The sequence below is a fragment of the Condylostylus longicornis genome, unplaced genomic scaffold (genome assembly GCF_029603195.1).
Source record: "Condylostylus longicornis isolate FDR11 unplaced genomic scaffold, ASM2960319v2 ptg000004l, whole genome shotgun sequence".
In the NCBI taxonomy this organism is placed as follows: Eukaryota; Metazoa; Arthropoda; class Insecta; order Diptera; family Dolichopodidae; genus Condylostylus; species Condylostylus longicornis.
Genome location: NW_026577973.1, coordinates 653,099 through 667,111, shown reverse-complemented (window position 1 = coordinate 667,111; position 14,013 = coordinate 653,099). Strand labels below are relative to the sequence as shown.

At 21.8% G+C, this 14,013-nt stretch overlaps 1 protein-coding gene across 1 annotated transcript in view; it reads left to right on the top strand.

The window, feature by feature from the left end:
- The first annotated feature begins 2,392 nt into the window (after positions 1-2,392).
- The window catches only part of LOC129614033 (putative uncharacterized protein DDB_G0282133), a 162,969-nt gene continuing 151,348 nt past the window's right edge, over positions 2,393-14,013 (top strand). The window contains exon 1 of the mRNA XM_055528415.1: positions 2,393-2,449. The gene's annotated coding sequence lies outside the window, so the exon portion shown is untranslated. The remainder of the gene's footprint in view (positions 2,450-14,013) is intronic.

Below are 14,013 nucleotides of genomic sequence, written 5' to 3'. Positions count from 1 at the left end.
TTATTCAAATTTTAATATGAATTATACTTCGAATTCGCCCTTAGGAATGTGCAGTCAATAACAAATGAATATTATATTTTTAATTATAATATATTGTGAAAGCTTTTCTGTGGAAAAAGCTTTTGCAATATACTATGGAGAAACATAACACAGGAGAAATTAAATTTGCCGCGTATGTGTTATACTTAAAAAAACTTTAAATACAAAACTGTAGCTTTTTTTTATTTTTTTGTTTTTTTTTTATATCTTTTCAGACTTTGTATAATATTGTATACGAATATTTACATTAAACTACGAAGATATACCAGTTATTTTACTTATTATTTCAATTTTTTAATTTTTTTTTTTGTTTTTGATATTCTTTTATTATTCTTTAAAGATGAAAACATTATCGTTTTTGCTATATTTTGTTTTGTTTTTACTTTTCCTTTCTGTTTTGTTTTTATTATATTTGTTTTGGTTAATAGCATACATTATATTTGGAAAAAAGTTCAATATTATGATGATGGTCTAGCTCAATTTAGCTATGTATGTAGCTGGCTGGTTTGTTGGTTGGTTACTACTGTTGTACTTATCAGTTGAATTTGTTACAAATTGTTAGTTGAATTTTGCACATGATGTAAGAACGACGTGTTTAAAATTCTCTCCAGAATTTTAAAGAAGTAAAATATTAATACTGTGGAAAATACAAACAAAAATTAAATTACATAGGTGTATAGATTTGAAAAAAAAATTTGTTTTCTTCAACGAATTTAATTTTAAATTGTAAAGTTTATTAAGAAGATGACAATTTATTTATGTGATTTTATATGTGACGGTTAATACATTCATACCTCAGAAATTTAGCGAAATAAAATAAAGACAAAAAATAAACAAGTTTTTAGTAATTTTTTTTTTTTGATATTTTAATTAAATTTATATAAATTAACAATTTGTACTAAAAAAAAAAGATTGAAGAACAAAAAACATGATTTTAAGATTTTGATTTTTTGAATTTTTAACAGTTGAAATTAGTGTTTGAATGTTAATTTTTGTGTTAATCAAAATTAAATAGTTTTTGTAGTCTAATCGAAAAAATTTTAAAAATACAAAAAAAAATTTTTTTTATTCAAGTGTATAGTTTGATTAAAAATAAAGTTGTGGAAAAATATACATATATATATGTATATGTATTAATAAAAATTAATTAGCAAAATAAAAAAAGCAGAAAATTTTTTAAAATATTTTAATTAACATTTATAGTAATTTATTGATATTTAATAGTTTATTAATATTTAGTGTGTATATATACAAGGTTTATAATTCCCAAATGCAAAAATAAAGGTTTTTGTTAAAATACAATTTTAAAATATAATACGAATAATATGTATTTCAATTAAAAAAGCTAAAAATATTAAAAAATTGGAATTTTAGAGTGAAAAATTGCTTTAGTATAATTATTATCTATGTATAAAATATGAAATTACAATATTGTAAATTACGAAATTTTTCAATAGAAAATTTTGCTTTTTTAATACAAATTTTATAATCAATTTAATTTTTATAGAATGAAATTTTTTAACAAGCAGTAGCAGCTATTTATAAGACTTTAATATAAAAGAGTTAATTGAGTTATTTTTTTACAAAAATAATATAATTAATCAAAAATTTATTGAAAACAAGAAAAAATTAATATTTTTAAATTTTTAAATATCTAAAATTTCTATACTAATTCAATTTGAAAAAAATAACAAAAATTATCTTAAATACTTTTCCAAAATTATTCACTTAAATTTAAATATATGAAAAATTTTATAATAATTTATAATAATTAGAATTAATTCATTATTATAAAATGTTAATTATAATACCCAAACATATAATTATAAGTAGTTAAAAACTAAGTGGCTTTTCTTAAAATAAAAATTTTACTGTCAATTTAGATAAGATAAAATTAATGTATATTATTATAATTAATCAGTTATTATGATCATAAAGTTATTCAAAGAAAAATTTGAATAAAAACATATAAGTAAATAAAAAAAAATTTAATGTTTAAAACTTCGAAATGAAATTGTTATATTTTACTTAAATGTAGGAAAATGTTATACTTACTATGTATACACAAAAACGTTAAAAATTATCTTTAATAATATTTTTATATTACTTATATACATTCGCAGAATAATATTCATTATGAATTTTGAAATTACTAAAAATATTATTCCTGGAACATTTTGTTATATTATAGTTACTTAAGTAAGTATAATAAAAAATACTTAACTGAGAAATATTCTACTAAGTAATGATACTGTTAAAATTAATTAAACATTAAACAATAATTACTTATGTATATGAATTAATATAATATTTTATTTCTCATAAGTAAATGATTTTAATCAATTGTAAATTTAATTTTACGAAAACAAATGAGAAAGAAACAGAAAATTGGAATAAAATTTTTTAAAAAGTAAGTAGAATTTTTCATAATATTTTTAATATTTGTTTTATATACATACAAAGATAAAATTATTATTTTTAAATAAAAAGCTAAAATATTTTAAAATATTTTAAGATACTAAAAAATTTAAAAAAACTGGTATATGATGGATTTATAGCATTATTATGGAAATATTGAAAAAAAAAAGAATAAAATTTTATTATTAAGTATATTCAATTTATAATTTTCGTTGAAGATTTTACAAGAAAGACTTGATTTGAGAAAGCAAGAGCAAAAAAATATTTTTCTTACAGATTAATTTACAAATATTTACATATATGTGTATAATATGGATTTGTATGAATTCCAATTGAAAATTTTGTAAATTCTTAAATAAATTTTGTAATGTTAAACGTAATGCCATATGTATAGCTATCAGGCCTCTAAGCTGAAAATATTTTCCGAAATTTTGAATCGGAAAAAAATACAAAAACAATTCTTAATGTTTTATGTTTTCGAAGTATGCCGATTGAAATATTTTTTTTCATTTTTTTTTTGTGAAATTTTTGAGTATTCTTTATAATTCTCATTTTATTTAGTACGATTTTAAAAGCCATTTAGGTTATAATTCTTACTTTTTTGCTTTTTCCTTAAATTTTTTTTGAAATTCTATTTCTTATTAAAAAATCTTACTCTCTAATTCAGCACCCTTCCATTTGGAAGACAAGAAAAGTTGTCTTCGCTGAAAATTGCAATTTTTTTTAAATGCATTTTTCAATTTAAATTTCAACAAATATGTAGAATCAGTAGAGCCAAAAATATTGATCAATATCTTTCACACAAATAAATAATGACGCACCTTCCATTTAAACTCCACATAAATTTGGAATTTATTTTTGATTTGTTGAGCTCTGAGCTTGATGGCCTGTAGATATATATGGCATTAGTCAAAACGTTAAACGCGGATCTAGTTAAATCGGCTAATCATCAGCAAAATTTTTTTTATTGCAGGCCTACTTGTAATATTATATACAAAATATTTGAAAATAATATTGCAAACGCATATTTGTGATTTGGCAATACAATTTGTTGTTGTCGAAATAAATTTTAGATCTAGTATTTTTTAGATATGAAGTTCTATATTAAGATTCTATATTCTTGGCATGAATAACAAAAGCTCATTTTACCGTCGAAAAATCTATGCGATTACGAAGAAAAACCAAAATAAACCTGATTTCTTCGAGTTGATTAGAGAATAAGAGTATTAAATACATAATTTTTTACATAGTCATTCTACAAATATATTTTTATCCTATACAGACCTAGAATTTTACTTTGTAAAATTTTTTACTGAAGTTGATAGATAACATTAAATTTTGGAATTTCTATTTTTTTCTCATAGTATAATACTATAACATATAAAAAATATGTGAAGTCTCAACTAGGGCAGGTTTTTCAATCATTTATGAAATTTCACTGTAAATAAATCAAATGAATAAACCACATAAACCTTCAAAAATGTAAATACATAAAGTTAATTTGAGTGTTATTAGTTATGTAACTAATTTATTCCTTAAGTAGAGATAACTTTTAAATTTTCTCTCCTGATTCTAACATGTTTTTTAATTCGGAAGGGGGGATTGTACAAAGCAACCAAAAATTTTGAATAAGTTTTACTAAAAACTATACTTTTGCTTATATACTATAAGCGAAAGTATTGCATATAAGTATTGAATTTCTCAGCCGACATTGCATATGTGTTGTGTTCTTAATCAAAAATGTAATTTAAGGAATAAAATAAATTTATAACACAATTTCCTTATTTCCTTATTTCCTTAAATAGAGTACCTGATTCAAAATATACTATAATAAAATATATTCATTGGTGGTTATGTTTTTAAAAATTGATGTATACAAAATATATAAAGCAATAGATCTTTCTTAGTAAATGAGGATTTTTGAAATGGAAAAATAAAATTGTATAATTGCAAAATCAACTGTAAAACATGGAGATCTCAGAACATTATTTGATTTTAAAACTTCTATAATAAATTTATCGTTACTGATATTTTTGTATCGTTAGGGAATTTCAATGCATAAATAATAAATTATAAGTAACATGAAACTTCAATATATTTTTAATATATTTTTTAAATTATTTCATACAGGATAATTTTGCTTATATTCAAGGTTGAAATTTTTATTGTAATGCCGTTATTTAATTTTACTTTTAATTGCTATTTTAATAACTTAATTAAGTTTAATTATGATTGTAAAATATGAGTACAAACATTGACCCTCAAGTCTAATTTAAGTTTTGTTAAGAATAAAAAATTAATGCAAATTGTATTTGAATAAATTTTTTATGATACAAGCAAACTTGGTTGTTTAATGTGTTATTATAAAATGGTGTTCACTTAAAGTTTTTGGTGATAACCCAAACGGGTAAGTTATTTTAAAACATGTACTGTAATAAAATATCTTGTAGTTTTATGATAAGTAAATAACTTTCTTTCCTTAATTATTTATACTTAGTTGTATATCTTCAACAAAATATTATATATACATAGTGTTTATATTGAATTCAACAATTTGTTGTGATAATCAACTAGATTTCTGCAATTTTTTTGAGTTTAATTTATACGTTCTGTTCTCTGTGGTTTTCAGAATTGTTTTTAAACCTTTTCTGCATAAAAATAATAACAATTTTACATTTCTTTATCGAAATTTATTACCAGCAATTTATTTTTAATTTAAAATAAAATTTGTTAAATTACTGCAATATTACCTAAAATATTATTACACTTCTTTCAAATAAGGACCATTCATTCATGTTATTTAATGAAAATTTTCATTTTGAATGCACATATGTATATATACATAATATATATCAAATAGATAAAAGTTGAAAAAAAAAATTATTTTAATGTTGAATTGAAAATTTTAATATATCTACTTAAAAGTAATTAAATTGAAATTATACTGGTATATAAGCTAATATCAAGCTACTTGTAAAATATACATACATATGTATATATAGCGCATATCTATTATGTGACATACACATAATAAAATTTAATTTAAATGAAGGTTGAAAGTGAACTGAACCAAGATATTGAACTCCAATATGCATATAAAGAAATTTTATTTTAATACAAAATTGAATGAGGTACAAGATCATGCATACAAAATTAAGTACACATTTAATTATTTATCCTTACTATTAATTATGTCATATATTTTATAATGTTTTAAAATTAAATTAAATAGTCTCTTTTTTTTAAATTATATTGATAAAATTGTGAAAAACATAAGTAATTGAAATATCATAAAAAGTATTAAATCCGGTATCGGTGAGGGAAAACGATATTTCAAAATAGTTAGGGAAACGAGTATACCTTATAAGTGCATTACGTAATTATAAATGTAGATCTATATGAGTTATAAAAACATGTAATAAGTATTTATTATTATAATATTGAAAAATTATTATTATAATATTGAAAAATATAAAAACACCAAGTATAGGCAAGTATACTGCGCTTACAGAGTCGAAATTCTTACAACATACGGAGTCGAAACTTAAAGTACATAAAATTTGCAATGATTGTCGTTTAATTTTTGCAAAATTTTATTTCACACGTTTTATGTCATATAAAATGTCGTACTGATTGCTTCAAATCATTCGACACAAAGGCAGATATTCGGAAACGTTGTTTTTGTTACTATTATATTGAATTTTTTTTTCTCTTGTAATTATAAGTGGAAATAATTTATAAAATAAATTATTTCCACTTAAAATAGTTTTACTATTTTAATTTTAAGTCTTATATTTTTCTTATATTTTGTTATAACACATTATTTTATTTATTATAATAAATTGCTATATATATATATATATAAGTTATACAGAAAGGCCGATAGACCGACAGACATCCCTCTAAAAATAGTTTATTTACGCTTCTTAAGTATGAGTAAACGTATTTGCGACGAAAATTCCACATGTCGAATTTTATGCCATCACATCACCTCCCTTATTGTAAATGCGATCGGTAACATTATCATTTTGTTGCTCAATAATTATTTTAGACAATTTTATTTTTTGAAAATGAAATTGATATTTTCCTTTGAACCTTTAATATGTTTACCTTCGACAAACACAATATTTAATAGGATTGTACTTCAAAATATTGGAATATTGGAACTAAAAACACACATATTATTTTCGTTTCTGCCTTTTTTTAATGTATATACTTACATACATTAAGTAATATTGTTGTACTTTTACGAACAGTGTTGATTAATTTAATTTTCAGTTTTTCCAAATATTGGTAACAAATAAAAATTACATTTATAAAGTATGTACATAAATATATACGTATATATAAATTATATAACATATATTTCCAAGCACTTGTGTATAGGTTTGTTAAAAACATAATAATATCAAAATAAAATTATGGAAAATTCATTAAAATTTTTTTTAAAAAATATTTAAATAATAATTTATTAGTTTTATTTTATAAACTTTGAGTGATTGGTAAAATTTGCAGAGGAGTTTACTTTTATATAAAATCTAGACAAGTTACTATATATATATATATATATATACTGTACATATTATTTATACATGAACACATTTTATAGTAATAATAATTACAATAAATTATTGAAATAAAAGTGAACTAATTACATCTCATTAAAATAAGTTGTTAAATAATAAATAAAATAATTAATGTTATAATAAAATTAAAATAAATAATATTTAAAACCTACATACTTAATATTAGATTCTATAATTTATCAAAAATATTTTCGCAGATGTTAATGTAAAAAATCAATTTTACCATAATTATTTTTAGAGTATTTCCAAGAATTATTTGTAATTGTAATTAGTGATTAACGCTTGTGAAATTTTTGTTTGTTTGTTTTTCGTTCAAAAATAGAGTTCTGTACTCCAAATTTAGAATATTTTATTTTAGTAAGTACACATTTTATATTTTAAACAAATAAGGTGAGTAATAATTTTTTTTTATTAAGCACGTAATAAGAAAATTTGTATTTCAATCTTATCTAATTATAATTACATTCAACTGATTATGTTTTTTCTTTTTTTTTTTTTTAATTTTCATTGATCTTTAACAAAAAAGCCAATTTGAATAGCTATAAAATAGAACTTGAACGCAGTAAAAAAAAATTATACTTGATAATATTCGATGAAATTCCATTCAAAACATCTCGGACTCAATCGAAGAGAATTAAAATGTACAGTTTTATTGCATTTTAAATAAAATTATTTAATTTAAATTATGGAATTGAGTTTTTGAAAAATAATTTAAAAAGAATCTACGAAATATAAAATATTTCTTTTATTTAGTTTTTTTTTGCAAAAATTTTATTTCCTATATGATTAAAATCTTTTATTAAATTTGAAACAACCTTATGATTCATAAAATAATTGCAATATTCAATAACTTACGATAGATGCATGCAAATTGAATATGAGCAATAAATTGTTTTTATTCAGTAAATGCAAAAAGTTTTGTAATACTCACTTATTCAATTAATTTTATATTATAAATTCATATTTTGTTAGCTAGAATATTATGAATGTACATGCAAAAATACTAATGTTTTATTGTATATGTGTATGAATTTCGATAATGGAATTAAAATTTTGTGAATATGAAGTATGTATTTTCCATAATATGGTCCACCAAATTTTATATTGATAAAAAATCATTTCCAATATTAAAGTAAAAATATTAAAGAATTAAGTACTTAATTGGTGAAAACATTTCTCCTGACTTTGCCTTTCATTGAAATTTGATTAAATAATCACACATTTTCTAGTAGGAAATAAACAGTTTATGCTTTGTATATCAAGAATTCATATAACAGAAAATTAGATAGTGATACCTTGTAATAACACTTTCTCCTCCAACAATAATTTTTGGAAGTTTAATCTATTAACATTCTATTCCTCCCAGACCTATCATTTCAAACAAAAGAGCTACTCGCTTTTTTCATCGCCCTCTAAGATTTTGTTTTTGTGGGTTACGAGGTATCACTGTTGCAACAGCGATATTCAATTTATATGTATATAAAAATCTATAACAATATACATATATGTATACATTTAACGAAATTTTGCAATTAATTTCAGTACATTTAAATTTTTTGATTTATAGTTTTGTTTTGTGAGAAGTTTTGATCATTATTGAATTAACAATTTATGTTATTCATTTAAATAGAAATATTTTTGAAGAAACAAAATAGAAAACCGCAAGAGTTAATATAAAAATTAATTTTGTTTTACTTATTTTAAAAAAAAAAAAGCCACAAAAATTTGCATTAGTTCCTATAATAATTAAGTAAAATGTAAAAGAAAACGAGAAAAATAGAGTTGACTTCGTCAACAAAATAATGTTGACAACTCTGTGATACCCGTACGAATTTGTTATCTTATGTGCGTAAAAATATGCCATAGCTGATTATGGGACAGAGTATGACTTTAAGTTGCCGAATTACCATATTAATTTATGCAAAATTTCAGTACTGCGTTTTCAATATGTTCTAAGATATGGCCAAATTACTGTTGAAGTTGTACGAAAGCTAACATAAGGATGGTTCCTTTTACTTTAGAAATTTACTTTACAATTTTGAACTTTATAAATTAATTCGGTTTTTGGAAACACCAATTAATGCTAGATTTGATAGATTTTCGTAAAATCTATATCTTTAAACTAAATTATCTTTAAACACCATTATTTGATCTTTTGATTTTTGTGTAAATATACAAATATTTCACACAAATATACATACATACAATAATCTTATTTTCCAATGATTTTACATTGAGAAATTCCCACATTTTAGTACAAATAACTATAACAAAATGATTGAACTTTTTGTAGCAAACAAATAAAATTACGTTTTTATTGATATTTCCCTATTTCTTATGTTTTTTAATTATTTTTGTTAAAAATTGGCTTCGTAATTTAATTAAGAATAGTTTATATAGAAATATTTGGAATTTTGTGCCATTTCAGTTCCATGCAACAAATGTTGTATACATTTTAAATTTATGTAGTTTAACAATGTTGGAATTGAAAGAGTATTCATTTTTTTGAAACAGCATTACAGGAGTGCACCATAAATTAATGAAGAGGAAATTTAAATTGAAAAGTAAAACAAAACCCTTTTTTTCAAGTATACAAAATTAAATTTAAACAGAATTACAGAAAAAGTTAAAAAAATTTTCTATTTAATTTGTCATATAAAATGTTTTTGTTTTAATGTTAAATGATTTACGCGTGTTTTAGGATAAAACTTTATAAAGATTTTATATTAAATACTTGTTCAAATTATCATTTAAGGAATTTTACATGTTATATAACATTCACAAGAATAATATATTTTGTCAGCTGTAATATTTGACTTAGTAATTAATTAAAGAAATTTTTCTTTTGAAAAGTATGTATGTATGCACATATATCATTATTGTTCCGCCGTTTCCACTTGTATTAATGTAAATTAATTATTTATTTAACATTAATAAAAAACTTTTTGGAAGTTCAGAAATGTTATACGGGCTCTGCTAATCAAGTTAAAATAAATATGTACTTATATTTTGAAAAGTATATTTCAACCTTTTTGTTTTGATAAATTCCTTTAAGGGGCGTTGAGATTGCAACGCATCGCATTAGTATTTTATATACGCCTTTTACCCCTTTAGGTCTTTTATGCACAAATCAAATGATAAACGCTTTTAAAATAATATGCTCGTATTATATACAATACATAGTTAAGTAATTGATTCTTTTGCAAATTCTATGTTCGGTAACGGACAGTGCTGCAGACATTGCATAAATATTTCTTACTAGTTGAATCTTTTTTTAATTTTTTTTATTTGCCAGTACAGGTGTTAAAAATAATCGAGAGACAAAGATTTGTGAATTAGAATTACCGTCAAACCAATTAATAGTGCGGGGTTACATAGATGGTCATAATTTCCTAAAACTTGTCAAACTAACTAACCACTAGTTTTACTCTATTTAGTGTTTTTGTTTTTGTTATTCAATCGCAAAGTTATAGAACTTTATCATCTACTTGTGAGAAACCAAAATTCCAATGAATGTGAATATTACGTACATACACAGGGGCACCCACCATATTACGAGAGACCTTGTTCCATTAGAGAAGTTTGTATTACTTAGTTGGATATGCGCTTGCTTGGCACCACCACATAGCTTTATAGCGTTTTTCAAATGATCAAATTTTCTGTATACTTTCCATTTACAAATATTTAAATTTTATTAATAATGAAGTTGTAAATTTTTGTGACATTTGAAAATGGCTATTCATTTGACGCAGAAGCAAATGTTTGTTGGTCTGGTCAAATGGATTGAAACCTTTCGCAAAAAATTAAGATTAGTTGTAATCGTGATAATTAATTGAGCTTTATTTATTTTTATTACAATAAAAATTATTAATTATTTTCAGTAACTTGAAATTTTATTAATTAATAAAATAATTAAAATAATGTATTAATTAAATCATCAAAACATTCGTAGACGAAATACTTACCCTTGCTCATCTATACGTTGTGCGCATCATTTTCAGTTTTTTCTAAGACTTTTCATAAGTGTAAAAATGGTTTCAGTTCAGAAACACTTCTTTTATAATTTTTATGTTATAATTTTTTACTTAATTGTAACTTTTTTCATTTTTAGGAATTTAATTACAATCGAATTCCTCGCGAATTTCTTGAATTTCTTCATTTTTTGTTTAAATTCTTTGGTTTTATTACTTAAATCCTTTGTAAGATTTTTTTTGGTGTTTTCAGAAAAAGAAATTCGAATTTTTTTGAAAAAGAAAAGTTTTTGTTTTATCATGCTGTAAGAAATCTTTATCATTCTCTTTAAAAAAAGGTTATGATTAAAATTTTTGAGAAATTAAAGCTTTTACATTCTTTTAACAAGTGGAGATATTTGTTTTTTTTTTTATGTCTGATTTTTTTTTGATGTCTGAATTGTGAGGGCAGACTTGCTATTGTGAATATGTGTAATAGTTTAGAGGAGATAAAATTTCTAAAACATAATTACAAAACGGAATACCAGCTTTTTTCATATTTTCAATTTTGACAGAAAAACAAAGCATTCTTTTCCAATTTTCAAAATTTAAAATAAAAAAAGAGAAATTTCAAATTGAAATTTTGAATTTCAAAATAAGAGCTGAATAAATTTTAATTTTAAATTGAATTTGAGAAATTAAATTTCAGTTTTTAATCATAGCCCTGCTATGGTTTCTACAAATTCAAAAGTTTACTGTAATTTTACTTGGTTATTTTTCTGGCAATTCTTTTGCTTAACATTTGTTCCGACTTGTGTGCTACCTTTAAATAGCGGTTTGTATTTAAAATTTTACATTTTATTAATTTATTATAAATTATAATATGTGTGTTAGTATAATTGTATTTACACAAAGTCAGTTTGATTTAAATATTTTTTTATGTCTTTAGACAACAAAATTTATTACGAAAAAAATTCGAATTTTTCAATTATATTTATTGTCAATTAAAAATTAATAAAATTTTTTCCATTATTTATGACCTACTAGAACGCATTCTCAATTATAAAATTAATTCTAATTGTTCTAATGGTAATTTTAGTGTTAAAAAAGTAAATTATACTTTCACTGAAGTGAATGTTAATTATTATTTATGAAAAAGGCTACACATAGTTAAATTGTCAATAAGATTAATGTTTATGTTTAGTTTAACATACTGTTATTATTTTATTAACTAAAATTTATTGACATACTTTGATTCACAACTATTCCTAGTATGTTTAAAATTTAATTCTATTTCGCATTGTAAATGAATACATATGAGTACATACATAGTGTAATCGGTAGACATTTATTTCAATTCAATTAAATTTTCGACGTACCTATTAAATTGTCTGTAAGAGGGCGTTATTATTAGTTTGTAACATAAACCAATATGTTATTAGTTACATGGTTATAATCATGTTAAATTGAACAGAAAAAATTGCATGTTATTAATATTTTTTATTTTTTCAATTGAGTAATAAATTTCACCTATGCGAACATAAATATTTTATGATAAGGTATGTGTAATTTATTTGTATTATTAATTAAATTGATTTAACAATAATATTTATGTATATATGTTTACATAAACTTGTACAATATAGCTATGTATGTACCTATATAAATTTGTAATTAACATTTATCGTATGGTAATTACTAATATTTTTATTCTACTATTTGATTTGCTACAAATGACGATTTTAAGCACAGTAGAGAGAATTTTTCAAAGAATAGGGTTCATATAAGGGTACTGGAATAAGTTACAGTACGTTCTGGTTTTTGTCAGATTTTTTTTATCAAATTGACTTACAAAATCTTGCGATATTAGCACTATAATGCCATTAATTTAATTATTTTAATGAATCCATTAATCAATAATGCATAATCAAAAGAAAACTTTTCGAAAACATCGAAATTTCTTAATAAATAAAAAGTATAAAATGAAAAATTTCTTTTAGCTCAATTGACAATTGAATTGTTATCAAAACATTAAACAATTTTAACATCTACAAGTAATGGAGTTGAACATAACACAATTTTTCTTCTGTTACCTCATGTATCATTAAGGGCCTATAATAGAAAAATAAAAGGTAAATTATGGAAGTTCCACAAAACTTACTTTAAAGGTAGTGTTAATGAAGCATGTAGTTTTTATAACTCCGTTCACCAAAAATCTGATGAACTAATTTAAATGTTGCATCAATATACTTTTTAAGGTTAGTTTTTAATTTTTTAATAATTTAATTTTTTTTAATTTTTTTAATAAATTTTTCTTCTAAGTATGGATATAAAGTAATTATCATCATCAAAAAAACGGAAAATAGATATTTCACTGTTTAAAATTTATATACAAGTATCTGGCAGTAGACTCATTAAAATTCACAAGATATTTTAATGTAATGATAATGATTATTAAAAAAAAAATGTGAAGATAAACTTCACACCTGCATTCTTTAATTAACTTTGAGACAATGACTCATTCATTCGGCATATTTTGTTTTTTTTCTTTTTATAAAAAAAAAATTTAATTATTTGTAAATTTGTAAAGTTTTTCTTGTAAGTAACAAACTTTCGATTCTTTAATATAATGTTGGAAAACTTTCCTTCTTAGTACCGGAAAATAAAGCATATGTACGTATATATGTATGTGTATTAAATTCATAGTAAAAACTAGTATATTTTCTTTGAATAGTTTTAATCAAAAAGTAATATTTAGAGATCTTTAAAAAGTGGAAAAGCGGAGTGGCAATAAGAATTAAAATCAAATTCTCTTATCACTGTACAATATAGCAAAAGTTTAGAAGGACATTTTAAGTAATAATTTGAAAAGGATTTGTACTCGCAAGAAACTTTAACAAGTTAAAAATTGACCTGAACTTCAAAATTATAGATTAGACTTTAAATTTTTTATATTTTTCTGACTTGCCTTGCAGAAAAAAAACTTATTTACGTTGAAAAGGTCCAATAACTTTAGTTTA